At 39.5% G+C, this 8260-nt stretch overlaps 1 protein-coding gene across 3 annotated transcripts in view; it reads right to left on the bottom strand.

Moving 5' to 3' along the window:
- LOC143019748 (uncharacterized) overlaps nt 1–8260 on the bottom strand; it is a 51099-nt gene that overhangs the window by 15826 nt on the left and 27013 nt on the right. For 2 of the 3 annotated variants that reach the window (XM_076175721.1, XM_076175723.1), the window contains exon 2: nt 1–24. The gene's annotated coding sequence lies outside the window, so the exon portion shown is untranslated. Of the gene's footprint in view, nt 25–3423; nt 3758–8260 lie in introns of those variants that run through there. The other variant, XM_076175720.1, reaches the window with a different exon arrangement.

Genomic DNA, 8260 nt, shown 5'->3' with positions numbered 1-8260 from the left:
GATCTGTAGTCCAAGAAGATTTTACTGAAAAAGGCGTAATATGTGTAAGAAACTTACTCACTTACTAGTCTATTCAACCGTCTAATTATGATGATGATGATCTACAATAACTAGTAATAAAACATGCTGACAGGAGACCTTTTGGTCCATAACGAGGTTGTGTGAAATAATTGATTAGATGCTTACCCAAATGAACTTAAAAAATTAAAATGTATTACATTGAATTGCCTTGGCTGGAAGTTTATTCTGTTCGTTGACGACGTGGTTGGAAAAACTTGTCCCACCTACTTCTAGCCTAAATCTTGACAGCTTGAGGATATTTTTCATCCCATTAGTATCTAGTTTGAAAATACTCACAGAACTTATTCCATACATATACAAAAAGAACTTTTCCACCTTCAAAGCGTGATTGCTTAGTCAAAACATAACCCAGCCTTACATTAACCCCATCCCCATCCAAAAACTTATCCAAAAAGCCATACGCTGTCCCTCCTATCTTACCACCTTGTGGATGAAGATTTATCCTTGACCCCTACCAACTATTGGGGTCAGAGACAATGCATCAAGACACAACACTTCCACAGCAGGATCTGACTGCTTAAGCTTCATTAAGCTACCGCTATTCATTACTCCTATTGCTTCATTACGTGGCGACCTCCTCCCCACACCCGAAAAATATGCAGTGCAGTAAAAAAGAAAAGAAAAAAAAAGAGAGAGAGCCTTGTCATTTCCACATACATTCACGAACGTTCTCCATTCACATCTATCTATTGGATCTCCCTTCTGTGCTCGACTGACATTCTCCTTGTATTTGGTGCCCCTTTTACCTCCATCAATCCACCTCATTCTTGGTCTTTTCCTCAAATTCCCTTTATCTATCTCCACTTTCCACAATCTATGTTAATGTTTCTTTACTCGTTCTTTCCATGTGCCCAAATCATCTACTCATTCTTTGACTTTGCCAAGTCTTTTCCCATCCCTGCTCTCCGTCTCACCTCCTCATTTCTAATACTGTCTATCCTTGTAACATATTTACATATTCCTTAAGCACTACATCTCAAATACGTTTGGTCTCTTAGTATGCTCTGTACAGTGTCGTGAGCATGTAGCGATACTACTGTGAGAAGAGAAAGAGGTTTTGGTGAATTCGTCTTCTTTATTGTAAGGCAAGCGTAAACTATGGACTATGGACTAGCTAGGATAGACCAATCGCTCGCGCGGGATCGGTTTGTGTGGGAGGGGAAGAATGTCTTTAAGAAAATGAAAAAGATAATAGTGTATAAAAGAGGGCTATTGCCAATAAGCGCTTTTTCGTGGAAGATTAAGGAACGGTTGATGGTGGTGGCTCGGGATAAGCGGGCAGGGAACTTGGACGGCGGCGCCGACGCCTGCGATTAGAATGACCAAAAGTTGAGAAAATGGTAGGAGACGTAGTAGTAGAGTAAAGTTGAAAAACGGAAAAAATCTTTAGTGGGGAGGGGGGTAAACTGAACTAAGAAGATGTAGTATAAGAGAAAGTTAGAAAGGAAGCGAATTTTAGTCGAAGAAAAAGTACGTGTAGATATTTGTGCGTGGGGCGTGGGTATGTTCGTGAGAGGTGTGTGTATGTATCTTACAAGAAGTGAGTAGAGTTCATTTTCCGCATGTGGCGTTGCTGATTAACTCTAAGCTAGGTAGCGCGTTCCTGATTAACCCCAGGTGAGGCATGAGCGTTCCTGATTGACCCTAGGTGAGGCTTCAGCGTTCTTGATTGACCCCAGGTGAGGCTTAAGCATTCCTGATTAACCCCAGATGAGGCTTGAGCGTTCCTGATTAACCCCAGGTGAGACAATGGGCGGTATCCGAAGCGTCGTCAAGAGAGAAGATCCGGTGGCAGTGCGAGGGGGGCAGGCGGGTGAGTGTTGTTTTATCTCTTAACTTCCAAGCACAACTCTGAAAGCAGAGAATTACATGACTCGGAAAATGTGTGTATTTGTCGGAAGTGTAAACCCGCCCGCCAGCGACAGCAAAGAGGCCAGGCGTGTGCGGGACGGTGGACAGGAGAGGTCGGGCACATCCTCCCCTACGACCAGCCGGCGAAGCGTTATGGGAGCTAACTGAGAGTTTGATTAAAGGGTGAGGATCGACCTCTGTTAAGCCCGCGAGAGAGTATGTGTAAGAGGCTGGTAGATTAAAGTAGACAAGTAGGTAGATAGAGAGATAGGTGTCGAGAAATTCATTTTACGACTTAGATATTTTGAAAACAATGGCCGCTACGGAGTTGCAGAGTTGCATATTCTCGCTCACCGCCTAATATTTGTAAACATAAGCTAGGGTATCGATGTGGGTGCTGATGTTACGAATTGTTAACACCAAAGCCACTTCGCTTCGTGACAAGATTACTTGCGTAAGCAGTATTGCTTAAGACAGTATAACAGTCTTTCTGATTGGAGAAAGGGGTGGAGGAGGAGAGAAATTATTGGTGCACGGAAGTAAAGTCACGCCCTTAAAGGGTGGCACTTATTTGTAACGGTCAAAGTTATTCGATGAATTAAATAGTGACGTCGAAGCAGACTTGGCTTGGTGAGTGTAATAAAGATTCCAGGCGGGAGTCCTTTGGTGTACTTAATCAATTTAAGTTGTAGAAGTGTAATATTATTTGGAAGAAATGAAGAGAAAATTTACGTTTAATTCACCCCATACTGATACTACGTGGTAGTACTTGACTAAGTAGGACGAAAAAGCCATGGGGCCTACAGATAAGTGACTTACAATTATACAATGATGAAAAGAAAGTGAAGAAAGTTGAAAGTGAATGAAGAAATAAGATTTCATAGAAGGAACAGTTAACAGAAATAAAACTAGTAATTAAGGAGAGAAGGGAACTGAAAGTGTTGGTGGCAAAAGAGCAAACAGTATGTATATCTCTTTTCTTCCAAGCACAACTCTGAAAGCAGAGAATTACATGACTTGGGAAACGTGTGTATTTGTCTTAGGTGTAAGCCCGCTTGCCAACGTCAACGAAGAGGTCAGGCTTGTGCCAGACCGGCAACAGCAAAGGAGAAAAGTCTCCTCCGATGCCCCGGCCGGCGAAGATTGATGTTGAGAGAGCTGGAGCGAATAGCGACGTCTGACCTCTGCTGAGTCGGTGTTGGTTATGTGGCCTGTGGACTAGGCGCGATGCTACTGTGAGAAGAGAAAGGGGTTTGGTGAATTCGTCCTCTTTGTTGTAAGGCAAGCGTGAACTGATTTTACATGTGGCCAGGAGTCGATATATATACCTCGTGGGTAGTCACCCGTGGTGCGTAATTACATGATTGCACTGAATTAGGTTAGGTCGGGTCAAGCAGGGTCGCACCGTCAAAGCTGCGCTAGGTCTACCCTTGTGGGTAACACAACGTGCGTTCCAGGCCACGTGGTTATAGTGGTTTGTACAATATTCACCTCTCAAAATTGCCTTGGCTTCAGAGGGCGTCCTGCACGTGAGAATTTGATGGGCGTAATGATGAGGTGTTCCGGTTTTAGGCGGTCGATGGAGACCCATTCTGGCCTGCCGGAGATAGAGATGCGGAACGTCTTGTCCTTACGTTCAAGGACAAGATGGGGGCCAGTGTAGGGAAGGGTGAGCGGTGGTGTGCGAGCGTCCGTCCTCAGGAAGACATGCATCGAGATGTGGAGTATAAAATTCTCACAATATCAGTGAACTCTCCAGCCTAGAACAATCTCCCAAACAACCTAAATAAATCTTCATATCCAGAATATACATTGGTGAGCATGCAGCCCCAAAGCTTGAAATAAGAGAAAAAAATAATTGATACCAAGCACACACGTTAATACCAAACCTTATGTAAGTCTCCTAGACTTCATTGTCCCCACCAGGCCCAACTAAATGAATAAAAATTTATCAAGTTCAGATTCACCACCCCACAGATACACAACCCAAATCAGCCACCATGTTCTATCAACCCAAATAACAATATTTTCTAGTATACAAAGTAATTTCCCAGGATCCATTTTGTGTGTCTGTATGTGCGTGCGTGCGTGTGCATCTGTGTGTGTGTGTGTGTGTGTGTGTGTGTGTGTGTGTGTGTGTGTGTGTGTGTGTGTGTGTGTGTGTGTGTGTGTGTGTGTGTGTGTGTGTGTTCGTGCGTGTGTATGTGTGTGTGTGCTTGTATGTGCGTGTATGTATCTATTCTTTTATAATAATTTATATATCTTTTATTATCTATCTGTTTTCTTATCATAAATTATTATTACTTATCTGTTTGTTTATTATTATCATTGTCCATTTATTTGTTTTATTTATTTACTTATTTATTTATTCATTCATTCATTATTATTATTGTTTTTCGCCTCCAACCTAGTTATGGACGAAAAGGTCTCCTATCTGCGTGCTCTTCTTTTGTAATCCTTTGTACGTGTGTGTGTGTGTGTGTGTGTGTGTGTGTGTGTGTGTGTGTGTGTGTGTGTGTGTGTGTGTGTGTGTGTGTGTGTGTGTGTGTGTGTGTGTGTGTGTGTGTGTGTATTAACTTGATCTTTGGATCACGTGTTGGACTCGTGATCGACAGCTATTTCCCTCCCGAAAGAGAGCTCAGAGCTCGTAGGTCCGATCTATGGGTAATGCTATGACCTTACACACACACACACACACACACACACACAACTCCCCGCCCACAAGAGTCAGAGTAACGACCCGAAGCGCAGCGGTACCGAAATAATTTCGGCCCTGGGCAGGATTCGAACCAAGTACTACGGGCACCACCATGCTAGCAGTTCAGCGCTCTACCAACTGCGCCACCGAGTCGTGTGTGTGTGTGTGTGTGTGTGTGTGTGTGTGTGTGTGTGTGTGTGTGTGTGTGTGTGTGTGTGTGTGTGTGTGTGTGTGTGTGTGTGTGTTTACCTAGTTGTATCTTACGGGAGGGGGAGCTGCGCTCGTGGTGCCCGGTCTTTGCATCTCGCAGTATCTAGCTTGCTCTTAAACTCATGTATAGTTTTTGCACACACTATTGTTTCGTCCAGTTTGTTCCAGACATCCACCACTCAGTGTTGAAAGCTGTTCTTTTTCAGGTCCCTTCTATAACTGTCCTTTTTGAGTTTCTTTTCGTATTCCCATGTATATATTTTATCCCAATTTAGTAAGTCTTCTCTATCAAAGACTTCCATTTATTTCATGATTCTATAGATGGTCAATAGGTCACCTCTCTCTCTTCTTTGTTCCAGAGTCGGTAATTCCAATTTTGAAAATCTCTCTTCACATGACAGTTTGAAAGTATTGGGGCCATCTTCGTAATTGCTCTTTGAATTCTTTCAATTTTCTTTATATTCTTTTTAGTACTGGGTTTCCATAATGTCGCTGCATACTCCAGTTTTGGCCTTATCAGTGTGTTTAGTATTTTCTTTACCATTTCTTCGTCCAAGTAGATAAAGGCCACCTTTATTGATCTTAGCAAGTTGTAGGTTTCTCCAACAATTTTATTCATCTGTTTATCAGGTATCATATCATTTGTGATAATCACTCCCAGGTCTTTTACAGAACTCACTTTCTTTACTTTTTTTGTACCAATTTTATATTGTCCTGACATTCTTCTTTACTTTTTCCAAATTCCATTATACTACATTTCTTTATGTTGGAGTTCACTTCCCACTTCTGACTCCATTCCCAAACCCTATTTAGGTCTCCCTGTAGCGACTCACAATCCTTTTCTCTACTTACTTTCCTCATCAGTTTTGCGTCGTCTGCAAAGTTCATACAACATTCTACACCCTCATCCATGTCATCTATATAAATAGCAAATATCATTGGAGCCAATACTGATCCCAAGTAGAACTCTAATACCTGAGCATCACTCTCATTTTTCTTTCATGCAACAAATCCTCCATCCATTTTAATAGTTTTCCTTGTATGTCTCGTATGGGTTCCAGTTTTCTTAACCATTTTTTGTGTAGAACATTATCAAAAGCTTTTGTAAATCTAGGAAAGCACAATCAGTCCAACCATTCCTTCTTGTACTATATCTATTAGTCTTGAATAGAAACAGATCAAATTTGTGGCACATGACCTTCCCTGTCTACGAGTAAATCCGAATTGTCTTGGGTTTAGTATATTGTTTTCCTCCAGATGTTTTGTCCATCTATCTTAATAACTTTTTCACAAATTTTGGCTACTGTACTTGTAAGGAAGACCGGTCTGTAATTGGTTGGGTCTTCCTTGTTCCCCTTTATATATTGGTACGATATTTGCATTTTTCCAGTCTTCCGGTATTTTTCCTTCTTTAAGTGAGCAGCTTATTACCTTATATACTTTGTCTATTAGTTCATCTATACATTCTTTTAGTATCCAGTTTGCAATTCCATCCGGGCCGTGCGATTTCCTGACATCAAGTTTTATTATTTGGTCCATTATTTCTTTTCTTGTTACAATTATTTCACTCATGGGCGGGGATCTCACTTCACTTCTTTCATCCCCATACTGTATATTTTCTCTAGTGAACACAGACTTGAAGTGTTTGTTCATGACTTCAGCCATTTCTATATCTTCTGTGTATTCTATGTCCCCTTGGCGTAATTTTACTATTTCCTGTTTGTTTTTTAGTTTACTGTTCACATATCTATAGAATAATTTTGGTTGGTCCTTACATTTTTCTATTATGTCTTTCTCATAGTTTCTTTTTTCCTCCCTGCGCACTTTTACATATTCATTCCTTAGATTGATATATATTTGCCACTTTCCAGGTTTTTTATCTTTTCTCCATCTTTTCCAAGCTTTATCTCTTCTATCTTTCGCCTCACTACACCTTCTGTTATACCAGCACTTAATATACACCTTTTCCTGTTTTTGTCTTGGTACATATTTATCCACTCCTTCGTTGTAGATTTCTTTCAAAATCATTCGTTTCTCTTCCACTTGTGTCTCTTTATTGTAGATATTTTTCCCAATTCGCTTTAAAAAAAAAATAAGTTTTCCAAAGTCAGTTTCGTTATACATCAGCCTTTCTTTTCTGTATATGATCACTTTTCCCAATTGATCTCTTATATTCAATTTTATCCACAATTTCAGGATCTGATATGAGTATTAGGTCTAGTATCAACGATTCTTCATTACTTCTATATATGGTATTTTCTTTTACCCATTGTGTCATTGTATATTCTATAGTCATGTCAAATTATATATTTCCCCAAAAGTCATCTCTTTCCAACATACTTCTTTGCAGTTAAAATCACTCATAAGTACTACGTTCCCTCCGTCCTTCAGCGTCTCATTTAATGAATGTCTTGTATCTTCTAACATTTTAGAATAATCACTCTTTTTCTAATAACCCGTTTTGGAGGTACATAAGTCATCATAAACTTTCTACATTTCATGTCACTATTTTCAACTTTTATCATAATCATTTCAACACTATTTTCTCCTCTCTATTTTTTTATCCAGTAATTATATAATCCTTGTCCAACACTATTTGGTGGTAGTGAACCCCTTAATTTCGTCTCCACAATTCCCAATATATCTGTTTTTTTTTTCTTTCTTTTTGACAGATAATCATTTAATCCATTTTATCCTATGATCAGATCGACTACTGTTTTTTTTTCTAATATACCATATTCTTAGCCTCATGTCTAGTACTCTCCAATAGAGTTCGTTCTTTTTGTTCCCCGTTCTTTTCTCGTTTTTTTTTTTTTTTCTAGTTTCACTTTTTAGTGTCTTCTCTCTTTTTCCTCATCGTTCATTTTTCATCCATATATTTTTATAGTTTTCACTATTTCTCAACCTTCCTGCTTCTGCTAATATTTCTGCTACCAATTACAACCTTAACTTGACCCTTAGAGGTCGATTTCTTTTCTTTTGAGTATTGTCCCATTCTATGCACTTCTGTTTCCTTTTCTAATTCTTGCTCTTCGTCTTGTACTGCTTTCAGAATGTTTCTTGTTGATTCCTTTTCTTCTTTTTCTCTCAAATGCCTAACTAGGTTATGTTTTTACTTTATACCATATACTACTATGCACTTCTTTTTGTCTACTGTACCTCTAAACCAATTTTCTTTCTCTGTAATTACTGGAATAACTGTGTCTTTAGTATTTTCCTGCATTTGTTGTTGGGCTATTTCTTTGAATGTTTTTTTTATTTTTTATTTGCCATTCATTTCTAATTTTTTGTAAGGCTTCCTGTCCTATATTTCATTCAACCTTCTCGGTCACCTCTTTAATTTGTTTATTCACCTCTGTTTTTAAGGTCTCACTATGGGTGGTATTTTCATTTTTCCTTTCATTTTTTACTCTGATTAAT

Source organism: Oratosquilla oratoria, chromosome 38 (assembly GCF_046742065.1).
Source record: "Oratosquilla oratoria isolate Oo_2021 chromosome 38, ASM4674206v1, whole genome shotgun sequence".
Classification (NCBI taxonomy): domain Eukaryota; kingdom Metazoa; phylum Arthropoda; class Malacostraca; order Stomatopoda; family Squillidae; genus Oratosquilla; species Oratosquilla oratoria.
The sequence above is the reverse complement of the archived record's forward strand: the minus strand, read 5'-3'. Positions and strand labels throughout refer to the sequence as shown.